This window comes from Geotrypetes seraphini, chromosome 4 (genome assembly GCF_902459505.1).
Source record: "Geotrypetes seraphini chromosome 4, aGeoSer1.1, whole genome shotgun sequence".
Lineage (NCBI taxonomy): Eukaryota > Metazoa > Chordata > Amphibia > Gymnophiona > Dermophiidae > Geotrypetes > Geotrypetes seraphini.
Window position 1 is genome coordinate 98,952,734 of NC_047087.1, and position 19,536 is coordinate 98,972,269.

The window sequence follows — 19,536 nt, forward strand, 5'->3', positions numbered from 1 at the left end:
TCAGCAGGGCCCTAACCTAACCTAAACTAAACTAATCTATACCTATCTATTCTAAACTAACATATGTCTAATACTGAACTAATAACAAACTAACAAACTTCTGCATAATAAATAACTAATAAATAATAGTGCTAGTAGCTATAATTCACTTTTGAATGTAAAATCTCAGTTAAGGATTTCCTTTGACCTTTGTAGGCCAGAAGTAGATCACAATTGCACAATATTTTTTGTAACAAGTATTAAATGTGTTTTTATAAATACTGTAAGCTTAATAAATATATCAAAAAAAACTACACATCTGAGCGCATATCTAAAAATACACATCTGAGCGCATATCTGAACATACACATCTGACTGTATATGTAAGCGCATATCTAAACATACACATCTGAGCGCATATCTGAACATACACATCTGTATGATCCCATCCTCCTCAGCTTGCCTATAGCTGCATCATGCATGTTAAAAATGTACGATATGTTGATATGTGCACCTTCCTTCCTTCCCATCCATCCTCCTCAGCCTGTCCTTACACATCCACAGCTGCATGTTAATAATGGTGAATATGTTATTATGATAAATAAGTACATATGAGCACATCATTAACATACAGCTATGGATGAATATATAATGATGTTATGAGTGTGCACCTCTTCCTTCCCATCCTCCTCAGCATGTCACATACAGCATGTTACATTACACAGACTTTGTGTAATGTAACATGCTGTATGTGACATGCTAAGGAGGATGGGAAGGAAGAGGTGCACACTCATAACATCATTATATATTCATGAATCAATCTGATAATCATCACCACCAGGCTGTGTGTGTTATGGGATGGAGGAAGAAAGGTACATGTTTAAATTGCGCGGGGACAGAAATCCCACCTGTCCCCGTGAGGACTCCCACCCATCCCCGCGAGGAATCCCTCCGTCCCCACCCGTCCCCGCGAGGAATCCCCTCTGTCCCCGCCCGTCCCTATAAACTACAGAAATAGTTATTTCATTTAATTATGCTACTGAATTAAAGGCTCTGGTAGAAACCCATTTAAAAATAAGCAAAAAGACTTTATTAATTTGGAAATATTAATTGGGAAGAATACATACTTTGTAAACGGGTTTCTACCAGAGCCTCTAATGTTTATAAATTTTTATCAACACAACTAATATACTACTTTATTCTGAAGCAAAAAAAAAAAAAGAATTTTTTTCCTACCTTTGTTGCCTGGTTTCTGCTTTCCTCATGTTCTCATTTAATTCCTTCTATCCACTGTCTCTCTTCTTTCTGCGTCTTCCATTTGCTCTGTTACTGTGCCTCTCCCTTTCTCCCCCCTCCCAAATTGGTCTGGCACCCATCTTCTTCCCTCCGCTCCCCCCATAGTCTGGCATCTCTGTCTTCTTCCCTGCCAGTATCTTCTCCCCACTCTCTCTTCCCCATTTCCTTTCAGCGTCCTTCTCCCCCCCATCTTCCCCATGTCCTGTCAGCATCCTTCTCCCCCCTCTGTCTTCCACATTTGCTTTCAGTGTCCTTCTCCCCCCTGTCGTCCCCATGTCTTTTCAGCGTCCTTCTCCCCCTCTGTTTTCCCCATGTCCTTTCAGCATCCTTCTCCCCCCTCTGTCTTCCCCATGTCCTTTCAGCATCCTTCTCCCCCCTCTGTCTTCCCCATGTGCTTTCAGCATCCTTCTCCACCCCTTTGTCTTCCCCATATCCTTTCAGGGTCCTTCTCCCCCCTCTGTCTTCCCCATGTGCTTTCAGTGTCCTTCTCCCCCCCCTGTCTTCCCCATGCCCTTTCAGCGTCCTTCTCCCCCCATCTTCCCATGTGCTTTCAGCGTCCTTCTCCCCCCCGTCTTCCCCATGCCCTTTCAGCGTCCTTCTCCACCCCTTTGTCTTCCCCATGTCCTTTCAGGGTCCTTCTCCACCCCTTTGTCTTCTCCAGTGCTTTTAGCGGCCTTCTCCCCCCTCAGTTTTACCCATTTCCCTTAAGCGTCTTTTCTTCTCCACTCCACCTTTCCTCCCTTTCTCCCTCCCTGTCCCTTACCTTTGTGGCACTTCCCCGCTGACAACAGAACAGGCCCGGTCCGACAAACCTCCCTGCCCTGTAGCCGCGCATCTAAATTACCTTCTTACAGCAGCTGGAGTATTGAAGCTGCTGTAAGAAGGTAATTTAGATTCGCTGCTACAGGGCAGGGAGGTTTGTCGGCCGGGCCTGTTGTCGGTCGGTCGGGGGAAGCGCCACAAGGCTAAGGGGACCTAACCGGTTGTGCACACTCCCCCCCATGGCTGCACCGGGGTGGACCGCCCCCCCCTTCGGTACATGACTGCCTTTTCCCTACCTGCCCTGCCGCAAGCAGCTGACCGGAAATCTTCCTGATGTCAGCGCTGACGTCGGAGGAAGGGAGGGCTTTGCTTAAGCCCTCCCTCCGACGTCAGCGCTGACATCGGGATGACTTCCTTTCGGCAGTGTGCTGCGGCAGGGCAGGTAAGGAGAAGGAGAGGAGACTATGCTTGCGACCCTGGGGGTGCCCGGGCCCCCTGTCAGCTCCGGGCCCCTGAATGCAAGACTGGTAGTACTGCTCTGATGGCGGCCCTGAGTCTCCTCCCCTGTTAAACCATGTTGAATGGGCTGGGAGGGGATTTTCAGTGGCACTGAATTGGGCAGTGTAACTGAATATTTCTTCTGTTATGGCAATGTCTGGGCAGCAGTCCAAGGGGCAGAGTAGGAATATATGTGCTGGTGCCCACATACTGTAATTAATCTGACAAGTAAGACCTCATAAATAGCACTCCTATCTTAGCCCAGTTTAGCTATGTGGGTGTGGCACTTTATATAGGGTTGCCAGATTTTCCAATTGGAAAATCTGGACCCCCCCCTAGCCCCACCCCCAGGCCCACCCATCCCTAGCCCCACCCCCGCTGACTGTTTTTGTCAGGCAGGGAGGAAGTCTGCGCATGCGTGGATGCCATGTGATGACATCATTGTGTGGCTTCCACGCATGTGCAGACTTCCTCCCTGGCTGACATGATTTGAGGAGGCTTTTCAAAACCCGTACAAAGTGCTGGGTTTTGAAAAGCCGTCCAGATCCCCGGACATGTCCGGGGAAATCCGGATGTCTGGTAACCCTAACTGCATACCAGTTATGAAACTATATTGGCTGCCAATAACCACAAGGATCAAGTTTAAATCAGGCATCACTGCCTTTAAGATCTTGAGAGGAAATGCCACCGACTACCTAATAGAGTTGGCCATCCTACTCCAGGATGCTTCCAATAGATATTCCACCAGAAATATTTTCCATTTAAAATTCCCAGCATGCAACCATAATAAAGTCTACCAGGCATATTATCTTATCCATCCAATATCAATTAGCAAAATGCTAGAACTAACTACCACTTACACTATGATCTTGTGACCACCATCTCAAGTTCAGAAAACTTTTAAAAACCAACACAGGGAGCCAACCCGGAAATAACTGAAATGGTAATTGTAAAAGCCCATTTCTAAACTGTCCAGTACAACTCCTGGGACATAATGATGAGCCACAGATGACATACTTAAATTTGTAATTATGTATGTGTAACTATTATCTAACTGTATTAATAAATGTACTGATCTACGTGTATTAGCAATCCTATTAACTATCCGTGTCAGACTGCCCATTGTAACTTCCTGGGTAACTTACCCAACCTCTTGTAATGTAACATGACCTTGAATTGAATAGGTAAAGGTGGAATAGAAACCTGATAAACATACCTCCATAATTCACCCGATATTCAATGCTGGTGCCCGAATATGGCCTAGCATTGAATATTGGCTCTAATTTAGCCCACAGCAGTTACTTACCACCTTCAGCTGAAATTGACTGGTCAGTGACCAGACCTTAGGGCATCTGAAAATAAGCATGTAAAGAAGACACTTTCACCCTGGGTCATAGCTGACACTGGTTAAAGTAACAATGTGAATCCTCCTACACCAAACTGTGTGCCAAGGCACTGTGGTGTGCTCCAAAGAAATTATAGGGGTGCCACGAGAGATTCCAGAATTTTACTTTAATTTTAAAAATTCCGAGGATAAAAACTAATGGATCCAAGATGGCGTCGGATACCTGCTGACTGAACAGACGCTGTGAGAGTCGCCGTTGGTTTGGATAGATTTCCACATCGGTTTTTCTGCGATGCCGAAGAGACGGGGTAAGAGTACGGCTGCAGCCTCGCGGTACTCTGTTAATCCCCCTCTCGATTCAATTGAGCGGTTCCTGCAGCGACTGGAGAGAGACCCAGAGACGTTGGGGAGTCGCCTGCTGAAGCCGTCGATGCAGAGTGACGTCGACCCAGAACTCCTTGGGCTGGAAACCACTCTGAGCCCTGACCTGAGGCATCCACCTCCCCCGCCGCTGAATGCCAGCTCACCACAAGAAGGGAGTGAGCTAGAAGCTGCTACACACCTGGACCGAGAGGCTGTACCAACTGGGAGCCAGCGGTTGGAGGTCTCAATGGACTTTTTAAGTCAGGAGACTGAGTAAACGGCGAGAACAACTACGGGAGAAAAAAGCCAGGACCAGCAGATTGAAAGTGGTCAAGGTGAGCCGAGACAAACTTTGCATGAATTTTCTTTTCACTATGTGAAGCCTGCTGAAGTGACCCTTGATTCAATTTGGGACTTGGTTTCCAGACTAGGAGACTCACTGTCTAAACAGATTAAGGAAGGGGAGAAAAATTTAAAATCTCAGAAACAAGTAATAGAAGAAAACAAACAAGAAATTTCCAATGTTAAATTAAAAACAGGAGAAATAGAGAAAGAAGTGACTGAGATTAAACAAGTTCAATTGACAATAATAAAAGAAAATCAGTTTATTAAAAGGAAATTGGAAACAGTGGAAAATAGTTACCGAGCCAATAATTTTCCAAGAGTTCCTTCTATAAGTCCAAGGGAAATGATAAAGAGATACTTCATGGAAATTTTGAATATTCTACAAGCAGTGGAAAAATGGATGACAGACCACAAATTGAAGCTGAACACAGACAAAACAAAATTTCTACTGCTCGAAAAGGACAAAAAAGCCTCCATCACAGAAATAGAAATAAACACCTCCAAATACCCTATACAACCCACCCTCAAACTCCTAGGAGTAACAATAGATAGATGCTGCACACTGCAGGTCCAAATCAACAAGACCACCCAGAAAGCATTTCTAACCATGTGCAATCTACAAAAAATCAGAAAATTCTTTGACAAAGTGCAATATAGGCTTATAGTCCAATCCCTAGTCCTCGGTCTATTGGACTACTGCAACATCCTCTATCTTCCATGCCCCGCTACCATGATAAAAGAACTACAGACAATCCAAAATACTGCACTCAGATTGATCTACTCGCTAAAAAAATTTGACCATGTCACCACAGCCTACCTAGACTCACACTGGTTACCAATTCAAACGCGTATTCAATTCAAACTATACTGTCTATTATTCAAAGCAATAAATGGCACAGCCCCCAATTACCTAAACAACCACCTGAACCAAAACCTCACCACTAGACAAAGAAGAACTAAGACTCCATTTACCTACCCCCCACTCAAAGGCACCCAGTGCAAGAAGATGTTTGACAGTCTACTAGCGACACAAGCAGCGAAACTGGACCATACCATCTCCAACCTGCTGATAACAACAAACGACTTCAAATCTTTTCGTAAAGAAATCAAAACCCAACTATTCAAAAAATTTATCCAGATATCCTAACTCTAACCCTGGAGTCCCCTCTGTAGAATTTCCTCAACTGTAATTCCCTCAACTGTATAACCTCAACTGAAATTCCCTAAACTGTAATTCCCTCAACTGTAATTCACCAATCTTCTTGTAATTCTCCTGGAAATGTCCAGATGTCTCTTTTGTAATCCGCCCAGAACTGCAAGGTACGGGCGGAATAGAAGTCTGTAATGTAATGTACCTCCTTTCACTCGGGTGTACTATTTGCCGGGTAGAATACTGGAACAGCAAGTGGAGGATCAGATTCAAGTTGAACAGGAACCTCAATTAGATTTGACCGCAATGTTGGAGGTATCTGATAAACCACCAACTCTTCTATTAACCGTGGCATTATTGCCAGATAAAGAATGGATACTAAAATTTAAAAAAATAAATAAATCTAAAGAGTTTCTAGGATTGAAAATCCAAGTTTTCCCTCAAAATCGTAGACGTCAATTTCTTCTATTGAAACCTGGTGTAGCTCAGTTAGGTGCTATTTTCTTCCTATGTTTTCCATGTAAATGTGTAATAAGGTACCGGGATAATAAATATGTGTTTTTTGAACCGGCCCAACTTACAACTTTCCTGACTTTCCTGGAAAAGGAAAGAACAAAAACAATAATGCCTTGCTAAAATAGAAATATAAGCCCCTTGAATCAGTCATCAGATACCGTTTTTCTTATTTGGTTTAAAGTTTATTCCTTTGAATTCACTCATAGAAGCTTGGATCAATTGAGGGCTTAAGAATGTGTAACTAGAGTGAAGTTTACTGAAAATGTATTTTTCTTATTTGTCTTTATAAGGCGTTGTATTCATATAATCTTTCTGTACAAAATGTTGATAAATAAATAAAAATTTTAAAAAATTCCCTTCATATGTATACACTAGATTAGATGACATGTACGCAAGAGTCTTTCAATGTTTTGAGTGTCTATATGCATACACCCAGACAAGCATCATTCTTTGACGTGACTGATCCTTGAAAATTAAAGGCAAGTAATTTTATTTTTATTTTTTATGCAGCAGTTATCCTAACTTGAGCAACAAAGCAATCCAGGCTTTGATACTGTTTGAATATTCTTACCTTTGCAAATTAAATTTAAAAAAAGAGAACAACTGCAGATGGTGGCTGCTGAAATGCATGTTTGTTTGTCAACTATCAAGCCACATTTTGAGTTAATTTGCATTCAAAAACAAGCACATCCAATGCACTGATTAGCAAGAAGCTTCACCGTTGTTACAATTACCCATACATAGCTTAAAGAACTTTAAATAAATATCTCTCATGCAATTTTATAATTTCAGTTATAATGTACTGCGAAAAACATTTACTCCATTTAGTGTGCCGGAGCTAGAAAAGTTTGAGAGACACTGTCCTACACTAATACTTGGCTTGAACAATAACACAAATCTCCTACAATCTGCTATTCTAGTTGTAAGCTCTGAAGGCTCGATTTACTTATGTCTGCTAGAGTGTTACATGTGTTATTAAAAAATAGATCCCACTGCATAGAATGAAATCTGCAGTAAGGGATCCTTTTATTAAGGTATGCTAACCGATTTAGCATGCGCTAAATGCTAAGATGCCCATAGGAATATAATGGATGTCTTAGCATTTAGCGTACACTAATCTTTAGCGTGCGCTAAATCGGTTAGCACACCTTAATAAAAGGACCCTTAAATGACATGCATTACTGAGTGCCAGCATGCAGTAATGTGAAAATGCCTTTAGTAAAACTAAGGGTATCTATTACTTTTTGCATGTATTGTGCCCAAGCAGCAAAAATCAGCATATGTTAGGTGCAATGGCTGTATGCTAATTATTGGGAGTGTGCCCAGCATTTTTCTAGAATTAACTTGTGAATATGTGCATTAGGCTGCAGAGAACCTGGTTGCAATTACCACAGCTGCACTTAGCTCCTTTTATTAAGCAGGCACTGAGGCCCAGATGCACTAATGAAGGTTGGTAGGACTGTGTGGGTCTGCTCCTATCCTATTTTTGGCCGATTCAAAAAGAGCTATTCATGCACTAAAAAGTTTGCATGCAAATGATTCACGCAGAGGTTTGTTGGAGTCCCCAACTCTCCTGTCTGATTCATCACTGTGAGAGCGACTCTCACACATACGCAGAATCAGCAGGAGAAGCCCAAACAGGCTAAAGAGAACTCTACCTTTGGTTCCACAGGAGGCAGGGGAAAGCCTCCTACCACTCAGCTGTTTGGAGCAGGAAACTATTTCTTTTCCTTTTTTTTTACAGGCACAGATGCTGTACGTGTTATACATGCACAATATCTGCCCCATAAAAAAAAAGAAAAAAATGGCCCCCCCACCCTACTGGTGATTGCCTTCCCTGATGAGTAACGATGAACAGAGCACCAAGAATCCCCCTGTGTTAGCGTAAATCAGCAGGAGGGATGCCCACTCCCTTCTGCCATGGCAACCCCCCCCACAGGTGTGCAAAAAATTTACAGAAGGGATGTCCACTCCCTCCCGCCATTTTGGATTGGTGGGCTTGAAGATGGAGGGACTGTGCTTCCCTCCTGCTTCAATCTTTGTAAAAATGTATGGGGGAGGCGGGGGAGGGAGCATCTGGTGGCAGGAGGGAGTGGGTATCCCTCTTGCTTTCTTGGGGGGGGGAAGTAGTAGCATAGAGGATGATTTGGGTGGGGCACATGGCATGGGAGTAGGCCTTCAGTGGGAGGAGGAAGTGGGCATCCCTTCTGCAGTTTTTCCTCATATGGGGGGGTCACCATGGCAGGAGGGAGTAGACATCCCTCCTTCCATTTTTGCTGCTTTGTGGTGGTGCCAGTTCGTTTGGAACGATGTTGGGGAGAGCCGTCATCGGCAGGGAGGTGCTTTTTTTTCTTCTTTTTCTTTTAATGGGGCAGATATTATGCATGTGTAACATGATGCATGATACAACGCTCATCACTAGAAGCAAAGAAGAGATGCTGTATCTACTAAGAAAAATCAAAGCCAAAAGTCATAACATGAGATTAGAACTGTGTTAATCTTAATTTATGTTTTGTTTGTGATGATTTCTTTAAAATTTCAATAAATTATTTTGGGGGAGGAAACCCAAGACAAAGCTCATGAACACGGAAAATGATGAAGATTTTGAGCTTGAAGGCAATAGAATAGAATTGTAAAGGATTTCAATCTCCTGGGCTCTTTTGTAAAAAAGAGAAGCAACTTAGCAGTGAGGAAATACTCCGCAGAATAGCACTTGATCGCTCTTCAATGAAGGCTCTCGACAAAGTATTCAAAGGCAAGGAGGTAACACTCCAAACAAAGATCAGACTTGTCCTTGCACTCATTTTCTCAGTCGTCAGTTATGAATGCGAAAGCTGGACACTACGGAAACAAGACAGAAAGAAGATGGATTCCTTTGAGCTTTGGTGCTGGAGAAGGATTTTAGGTGTGTCGTGGACTGCCAGAAGAACTAACAAATCAATTCTGGATGAGATCAAACCAGCTATGTCACTTGAAGCCCAAATGATGAAGTTACAACTGTCTTATTTTGGTCACACCATCAGAAGAGAGAGATCACTGGAGAAGGACATCATATTTGAGAAGATCGAAGGAACCAGGCGAAGAGGGTGACCTGCAATCAGATGGCTGGACATGTTGAAAACAACAATGGTGATGACACTGGAGGACCTTTCCGAACTAGCACAAGTCGCTAGGATTCAAGCATGAGTCGATGGCACCTAACAACAACAGAATACAATACAATAGTCTATACTTTTTTATTCTACCAACCTTCTTCCCCAAAGGGCTGAAAGCAGGTTACAGAAATAGAATTAAAAATTTATCAGTAAAAAAATCCACCCCAGAAATATATTTTAAAAAGAAATTTACAATATAACATTTTTAAATGGTGGCAGAAAAAACAAGATGGTTGAGAAAGAAGAGCACTAGGCAACTTACAGTATTTCAGATAATAAATGCTTGATATGGATAAAACTAGTGAGAAAGCAATAACTCCCATTTTACAAAATCACGAAAGTGGTTTTTAGTGCAGGATTGTAGTATTGAACGTGTCTTCGTTCGCTTGACTAAACAATCCTACGCTGAGGTCAACCTTCATTTTCAAAAATTTTTATATTTGTTTTATTATTTATATTGATTGTGCAGCACCGTTCAGTTTATTCAACATCAAAATTCTAGAACTATTGTTTCTAGCTTTTAGTGCAGGCCGGCATGATGAATGCTCTGTGCTGCTCCCGACGCTCATAGAGTTCCTATGAGCGTTGGGAGCAGCGCAGAGCATTCAGCACACCAGCCTGTGCTAAAAACCACTTACGAGGTTGACATTAGTGAAATGTGTTAGGGCCTCTTCTATTAAACTGCGCTAGCAGTTTTTAGCGCAGTGAGCCGCGCTGAATGGTCCACGCTGTTCCCAACGCACATAGAGTTCCTATGAACGTTGGGAGCAACGCCAGCCATTCAGCGAGGCCCTCTGTGCTAAAAACTGCTAGCGCAGTTTAATAGAAGAGGGGGTTAGTGAAATTTTTAGTAAAATTTACCCCTCCCAATGCCTTTTATGAAGCTGCATTAGGTTTTTTATTGCTGGCCGCAGCAGTAAAAGCTCCAATGCTTATAGGAATTTTATGAGCATCGGAGCTTTTACTGCTGCAGCTGGTGATAAAAAGCCCTAATGCAGCTTCATAAAATGTGTGTGTATGTGTGTGTGTGTGTGTGGGGGGGGGGGTTAGTGCATTCAGCCCTAGTAAATTTTCAAAGAAGCCAACTTAAGCATAACTCTTAAAAGGGTCTTTTTACTAAGCTGCTGTAAAAAGTGGCCTTAGCCTACCTTTATGAGGGTTTTTCCTGCATACTAAGGCCATTTTTACTGCAGCCAGAAAATGGCCGATTTTCTGTTTTTTTCTATTAGTATGAAGCCATTAAAAAATATTATTGCATGAACTTACCAACATCTATGTTGTAGGTGATAAGGGCTTATGTGTAAGTCATGCACTAATCAGTTAGTGCATAGAATTGTGAACATACAAACTGATTAGCTCTTGAATGCCCACTCTCTGTCCCTGGCATACCCCTCCCAACCAAAATTCACAAATATTTTGTACCGTGCGATGATTGAGAATATACCACAGAATGTCTGAGCATGTACCGTGATAAGTCATTATGACCTTTAGTAAACACATGCTACCAATTACCGCAGTTTAGTAGAAGGATCCCAAAATTAGGAGAATAAATCCTTTGACTATCAGACATTTAGCACCGATTCTATAAATGGAGCCCAACTGCTAACTTCCTGGCGTGAACCCCAGTCCTATTAACCTGTTCTACTCACTCCTGATTTCATTAGCCTCTACTATTCTATATCCTCTCTTGGTCATCATTTCTTCAAGATGAAGAGTCTAACCTGTTTGTTTACCCTTTCTTCATAAGGCTTTCCATCCACTTTATTATTGTTGTCACTTTTCTTTGCACCTTTTCCAGTTCCTATCTTTTTGAGGTGGAATAACCAGGAAGATAACAGGGTGTCCGCCATAGGTGCAGGTAATGACACATATTCTAAACCAATTCTATAATGAAAAGTAGGCCCCTGCCTTTCTTTATAGAACACTAATGCAAATACTCTATGTTTCTTTAAATGGCCAAAAATGTACATATATCACGGCATGATCACTTACATCAGCCGTACAGTTGGTGTACAAGCCTGTATTTAGATGTTAACGTAACTTTTCAGGTGATTGGCCTTAAACTGTGTAATATACTACTCTTAGAACTGCACACAGTTGATTCTCTTACAGCATTTCGGAAAAGCACATTTGTTTTGAGAGGCTTTTTCTTGACATAACTGGTCCTGCTGTTATCTGAGGACTGAAGCCCTGTAATTTTGAGAAGGTTCTCGCTTGTATTTTATTACCTGTGTTTTTAAAAATGTGTTTGTTTTTTATTATGTGGGCTTTATTTTTGTAACCTGCCCAAAACTATGGTCTGTGCAGAATGTAATTTTTAAATAAATCAATGCACACATAAATTATTTGAATTCTATAGTCCATGCACTTGTGTGCTCTGCCCATGCCCTGCCCAATCTTCTCCCAGTGATGGAAAAGTGCATGCCATCAAATCATGGAATTCCATATGAAGTACTTAAGCGTGTAAATGACTAAGACTACCATAATTTGCTTGCCTTTCTGCCACCTAAACTAAGCAAGTTCTTGTGCCAAGTTTCAAAGTTTATTTATAATTTGATATACCGACTATCGACATGTATCTGGCTGGTTTACAATGCTAAAAGTTTAAATTAAAATAAAAGTAAAATGGGTTAATAACATTGACCTTGGACAAGACATAGACAAAATGAAATGAGAGGGACTGGGGAAAGGGAAAGATTCAAAATTACATCGAAGTTAGAAAAAAAATAAAATAAAAGGGACACCTAGCATATTTGACACCCGGGGCCTATCATTTTTTGACACCCCCCATCTATACGGAAAACATTATTTTTAGTAACAAGCCACATGCCACACATGAGTACCTAGGAAAAGGCAGCATCTTACATACTGCGGTGAGAAGTACAAAGCAATACACCCATTGTAAAACTGAACAAGCCAGACTAGTACAGATCAATCCTACAGTCAATCCTAACAGAAAACCATGTCTTTCGAACACACAGAACACACCTTCGCCTAGTATGGAATATGTCAGCACAAACTAACCCCTCCCTCTTTTACAAAACTGTAGTGTGGATTTTAGCCACGGTGGTAACAGCTCTGATACACATAGAATTCTGAGCGTCAGAGCTGCTACCACCACGGCTGGCGCTAAAAAACGCTCCACAGTTTTGTAAAAGGGGGGATAAAATAGAAATACATAGACAAAGGTTAAATTGGACTCTGCATACAATGCCATGTCCATAGTGCCCCCAGTGCCTCCTTCCCGTGTCCATGGTGCCTCCAGTGCCTCCGTCCCATGTCCATGGTGCCCCCAGTGCCTCCTTCCTGTGTCCATAGTGCCCCCTGTGCACCTGTCCTGTGTCCTTAGTGCCCCCAGTGCCTACGTCTTGTGTCCATAGTGTCCCCAGTGCCTCCTTCCCATATCCTTAGTGCCCCCAGTGCCTCCTTCTTATGTCCCCCCACTACCTTCCAGATTTTGGCCATCCCAAAGCCAACCTGCCTGTCTATCTATCTCCCTCCCTCCCTGCCACGCTAAAGCCAGCCAGCTTGCCTGCCTACATCTTGCCCTCCCTGCCGCGGAAAAAAAAAAAGCATCTCTCCCCTTCCTTTCCCCCGGTCCGCACCAGCAGTCTTACCTCCCCCTGCCGACATGAAGTCTTTCCGACATCAATTCTGACGTCGGAGAGGACATTCCGGGCCAGCCAATCACTGCCTGGCTGGCCCGGAATGTCCTCTCCGACGTCAGAATTGACGTTGGAAAGACTTCTTGTCGGCGGGGGGAGGTAGGATTGTAGCGGCGCGGCCGGGGGAAAGGAAGGGCAGGAGGACTCGGACCTGTCCGGCTGTGCAGCCCCCCAAGCCGTGCACCCAGGGTGGACCAACCCCCCCCTTGGTACGCCACTGAAAAGGGAGGTAAAGAGGGGGGTGGTCATACCAGTCTCCATTTTATTCTTCATTCTCTTCCAACCATTCCTAACATTATATTTGCGTGTTTTTTTTAATTTTTTTAAATCACCGTCATACACTAAGTTCAGGATGTTAAGGTGTTGTGCATGGTGCCACCAAGATCCTTGTTTGGGGGCTGACTTCTAATATGGAACCCAGGATTATATACTTATACAGTAGTTAGGATTGATTTCCCCTAAGTGTATCCTCACTTCATACTTGTCTATATTAAATTTAATCTGCTTTTGTATTAGTATTTAACATTGATATAAATATGGAACAGAATTTTAGGAAGAATATAATTCAGATTTCAGAATATGGATGTTCAAGTCTGTACATCAGATATAGACATCAGTGTCTCATGTATGTTAGATTAGGATCTGCTGACATACAGATTGTTCTAAAATACATGAAAATGAATGTCCAAGTTCTGGTTTCAAAAGCATGAACCTCCATTTTACAAACTGAAACATCCAAACTATGAATGGGGAAAAACATGCTGTGTGGCAGCAGAGGCACATCCATAATATAAAATGGTCACATAGACAGAAGAGAAAGCTTAATAGTCAAAGCAGGTTAATGAGCAGTAGGGTAAAAATCCAGAGGTTGCAAGGCCAAGTCCCAATGTAGCATTTTGTCATTTTTGTTTTAAATTTTGAGTCTTCTAGGGAAAGGAAAATATCTAATGTGACATTTCTTACTCAGTTCAGTGGATAACTGCTCAATCAGAATATCCTTCTATAACTTGGACATCTCAAGTACCAGGTCCAAGTAAGAACATCCATCTTTTTGAACATAGATGGCCTTTTTCCTTCTGCAGTCGGAGCTGGAGAGCCCATCTTTTGCCCCTCCCTGGTCCCACCCAAAATACACCTAGACTACTCCCCCCTTGCCATACAGACATACAGCAGTTTTAGAAGTCTATAACCTGATTTTATAAAATTGGTATTTGTATGCCCATGCAATATAGATGTCTAACTGCCAGTTTTCAGGCATCCAAAACATGAATAGAGCTTCTAAAATAATCACCATTTTATACCAAGAAATTAAACAAAAACAAAAAAATGAAACATACCAAGCGAATCATCATTGTAAGCCCATAATCAAAAGGAGATCCAAAACCTAGGATCTGGGAGTTTGAGCATTCTAGGAAATCAAAACATCCCCAACCAAAAAAAGCCTATTTATCTCAACTTATGCCCTGACAGTAGTCAACTTGGAAGAGTCTCACCAGCCCTTCCCCTTCCAACAAAAAATGAATTTGGATAAGTCATTTTAATGCTCAATTCTCCAATTTCATGATGTCCTTACAGTGTGCTAGTGTTTAGTTGTTTTGAATATTTTTGGATCATATGCAAATGTGATCACTTCACCCTTTGTTTCCTTTTCTTGATTGTTAATCTGGGGGTCTGGGGCAGAGCTTTCAGACAGGGTCTAGTGTGGAGCTTTTGCCCTCTCCCCAAACAAAAAAGTGTTCCACTGCCTATACCTTTTCAGAAGAGTTTGATCATTTTGATTGGTTGTGTTTTAAGGGCTCCTGTCTTCTGCAACGGATCTGTTTGGTGTTTCCCCTGTAAACTCAAAGGTGCCAAGCTCCTCACTTTTAATTCTTGACTTAGGTAAATGCTTGAAATGATCCATTTACCTCATGGTAAGTTTTTTTTTTCTGGAGATCTACTTGGTGAAGGCTATCCAGGCCCGAGTTCTCTCTATATTCTATGGGGTAGATATTTAGCATGGTAGGGTTGCTTCTGCCCACTTAAACCACATTGAGCAAGCCAGCCATCAATATTCAAAAACACAATCTGGCAGCACCTTTGAATATTAGCTTTGACCACTACGGCACTGTCCAGTTAGTGCCAGGGCAGTCCATGGATGGAGTTTGCATCAATATTCGGTTTTCTAAAGGCTGTCCTAAGTTTACCCACCAAGCTAACCTAGCGCTGGTCTAAAAATCATCTGGTACCCAGTTAACTTCAGGTGACTGACTGCTCTGACCCAGATATTCAATGGAGGTACCTGGATATGGGCCAGGACTGAATGTTAGGTCTTAATTCAGCCTGTGGCTCTCAGTGTTTTAAAAAAACAACTGACCATTGCAGGATGAAAGAGGGGGTGGGTACATTTTTTGTTAAGTTTCAGGCTGCTGAACTATTTGACACTCAAGACTATACTGTCTGTACACACAAATATAGTGATGAAAGAAAAATGATCACCAGATATCCAAAAGATAACATTTTAATCAGAAATGTTTACAAAAAATTAGCAACAAAAAAGGAAAGCAAAAAGGGCCAGATGAGGACCTTCCTAACAGTGGTAGCAGTGGTCTTCAGAGAGGCTGCAGCAGTAGTGATTGTCTCTTGGGGGGCAGGAACAGTGCCGTCTGAGCTGCTGTTACCTGTTAGAGGAGAAAAAGTGACTGTTAAGTCACCGAGTTGTATGAGAATAGTGTATAGAAAATATATCATTGTTAACCTGTGTGCATATTCTCATCCATAATCCCCTGTTCTGTGACTTGCCAAATGAGGCTTGCTACTCTTTGTAGAGTATGGAGTTACTTGCAACTTGTGTAATATTTTCCTGTTCTAATCATAGCCCTCCATGCAGCATTTAGTCTTTGTTTCCTGCACTACACATCCCTGTACTGAGAGAAAGAGGAAAGATAAGAAATATGCATACTGTGAACAGTAGCTATACAAAGGGATGGCTTGAAGGCTATCATGCCTATAGGAGAGACTCACGAGTCAGCTTAACTATAGACAAGCTAGGCACCTGCCTAGTGCAGCAGCTTCTAGGAGGTGGTAAAAATGCTTCTCATTAAAAGCAAAATTGGCTCTGACATCACTCGGTACTTTTACCTGAACAGAGAGTGGGCAGTTTTTAAGTAACTACAAAAATACACTATGGGGGCTCATTTTCAAAAGGGAAAACCATCCCCAAAATGGCCTAAAGTGGCACTGGATGATTTGTTTGCCAAAACGTCCAAATTACCATGTTCAAAAGACAAGTTTTAGATGGTTTTCTCTGCTGTTTGTCTAAATCTCCAGAGGGTATGTTTTGGGTGGGATTAGGGCGGACTTACGAGAAAGTGTGTGTGTGTGGGGGGGGGGGGGAGGGTGCGCTTAGGTGCAGATAAACAATAGAGCTAGAGAGAGTGGGCTGGTAACAGGGGTTTGGCAATGAGAGGAACAGAGAGCATATGGGGAGAGGTGAAGACACCTAAATAAATAGGTACCTAAAGTTAGGAACCTAACTTAATTAGTAAATTGTCTTCAGTTATGAGGTTCAACAATCTCATAACTGAAAGAAATAAAAATGAATTGGGTGATAGGTGCCTCTCTTCTTAGGCGAGATTCTACAAATGATAGCTGCCCGTTACATGGTGCCTAAAGGCGCCTAACTCCAAAGTAGATGTGTATAGGGGCGCAGAAGGACTTAAGCGCAGCAAGGCTTGATTCTCTAAAAGACTTACCTCCTGTTTTACTAAGGTGCGCTAACCAATTAGCGTGCACTAATCGCTAACGCGTCCATAGACTAACATGCACGCTTTAGCGAGCACTACATCGATTAGTGCGCTCTAATCAGTTAGCGCACCTTAGTAAAACAGGGCCTTAGCCTTGAAACCCTGGCCTACATTACAGGCACCTAAATTTTAAGTTAGGGGTGACTGTAATAGGTGCCTAAGTGTGATTGACAAGAGATAGGCACCTATCTTTTTAGACACCATTTACAGAATTTCCCTCAGCGTGCCCATGGAAAGGAGGAGAAGCAGACAGAGAGAAAGACAGTGCGGGATGGAGAGGTGGCAAGAAGGGAAGGGAGGGTGCTTAGGTCGAGTTGGGAAAAGTGGCAAATGCTGACACCACTGCAAATGTTTTGCAAATGTAACCCTGGGTCTATTTGAATAGGAAAATATAAGCTGAATATATCATATAGAGCAGGCGTAGGGAACTCCGGTCCTCGAGAGCCGTATTCCAGTCAGGTTTTCAGGATTTCCCCAATGAATATGCATTGAAAGCAGTGCATGCAAATAGATCTCATGCATATTCATTGGGGAAATCCTGAAAACCCAACTGGAATACGGCTCTCAAGGACCGGAGTTCCCTACCCCTGATATAGAGGTCATTCTAGAAAGAGTGATGCTGAAGTGATCACACAAAAACATAGAGTCGTCGTCTAATAATTAGTGCAGTGGGCTGAGAACGGGGGGAAAGGAGGGTGTGAATGGGGGTTCAATTTCCACTGTGGCTCCTTGTGACCTTAGGCCAGGGGTAGGCAATTCCGGTCCTTGAGAGCCGGAGCCAGGTCAGGTTTCCAGGATATCCACAATGAATATGTATGAGATGGATTTGCATGCACTGCCTCCTTGAGATGCAAGTCTATCTCATGCATATTTATTATGGCTATCCTGAAAACCTGACTCTCGAAGACCGGAATTGCCTACCCCTGCCTTAGGCAAGTCACTCAACCCTCCATTAGCCAGGAACAAAGATTCTGAGCCCTCTAGGGACAAAGAAAGTACCTGCATATATGTATAAACCACTTTGATTGTACCAGAGAAAGTCAGTATATAGAGAATTTAACAAATGAAATATAGAAAATGACAATAGATGAAGACCACATGACCTAGTCAGTCTGCCCATCCATACAATCCCTTCCTCTATCTTAGAATAGAAACATAAAAAATAATGATTGTTGAATTTAATTATCAAAATCTCAGGGGCAGGGGGGGAGAGGAGGCAAGGCTGAAGGTTTGGCTAGGACACTGAGGAGTAAAATCTATATATGTTGCCTACAAAATTGGCATTGAAAAAATTTGCGGTTTATAGTGTCCATCCATGTGACTAACATTTAAACACAGGCATTTATGTCAATAAAAGCTAGGCTTAAGTGCCTGCACCTAAGTTGTGCACAGATTAGGCACATTCTATAATAGTGCGCCTAACTTTTAGGAATGCCTGAGACCCACCTCCTCCCAGGCCACACCCTCTTTTGAGATCCACATTCTAGAATTTACTTGCCCCACTTTATGAAATATGCCTAGAAAGTTGTGCTTGCAAATTCTAATTAGTGCCAATAATTGCTTGCTAATTGGCAACTACAGGCGCTGATTGGTTGTTAACCAATTGCACATGCAGATCTGCAATGTGCAGAGATTAACACATGCAACTATAAAGTATATAGAATCGGAGGAGGGGGGAGAATTCTTGTAGAAGCCTTGAAGAGAATGTATGAATAAAAAAAAAAAAAAATTAAATTCAGAACACAAATTTGAGAGGCAACAGATCAGTTTTGAAATTTGAACATTGGCAATTGTTACGTTTGATATACCATTGAATGAAAGTTTTTTATGCCAATGATGTAGTTGGAGGTTGGTAGGGCATATATTTTCTCACCTATATCCTTACTGGTATTCTCAGGGTTTTTAAAATTAGTGTGGGGTGATTATTATGATTGGTGTTATATCCCCTATCTCCTTGTTGGTTTTGTACCAGTACAGTACATCATATTGCTTAATCTTAGAGCATTTCTTAACCACTTTGTGTAGTTATGGTTTTCTTTCTAGCATTTTTGTTAATTATAGTTGTGTCTTTCACCTTTCTGGCTTTTTCCAGATCCAGATGTACCCTTGAGTCAATTTTGACTCCTAGTGACCCCCATCCCTTGTGGTTTTCTTGGCATGATACCGAAGTGGTTTGTCATTGTCTTCTCCTGTGATATGGAGAGTTAAGTGACTTGCCCAAGGCCACAAGGAGCTGCTGTGGGGTTTGGATTGGGGCCCTTCTGGTTCCCAGTCTACTACTCTAACTATTAGGTTACTCCTCCACTCTTTTTGGCCTTTTAATGTTCTCATTTTTACATGAAGTTGGTGCTTGGGAGATTGATAGTCAGTGAAATGGTCTCCAGGTATGTACACTAAACAGTATATTTAAGTATGATTGCTGAATATATGGTTTCAAACTTAGAGAAGCTATTCATTTAAACTAGGGCAGCTACTTATGCATACCCACTTAAATATATAACAGCTGAATACTGAATATTTACAATATTGGTTCATCTGAGCAGGTGTAACTTTTGGACAGATTTCATGATATCTGGTGCCAAATTTTAGACCCTAATTATTTAAGGTTAACCACATAAATTATCTTGATTATCCATCTCTGACTATTGGAAGAGGAGGTGCTTATTTGCAAATGTGT

The 19,536-nt window shown here is 42.1% G+C and overlaps 1 protein-coding gene across 5 annotated transcripts in view; it reads right to left on the reverse strand.

The window, feature by feature from the left end:
* The window catches only part of CD2 (CD2 molecule), a 67,227-nt gene that overhangs the window by 29,137 nt on the left and 18,554 nt on the right, over window positions 1-19,536 (reverse strand). The gene's annotated exons all lie outside the window — the stretch shown is intronic.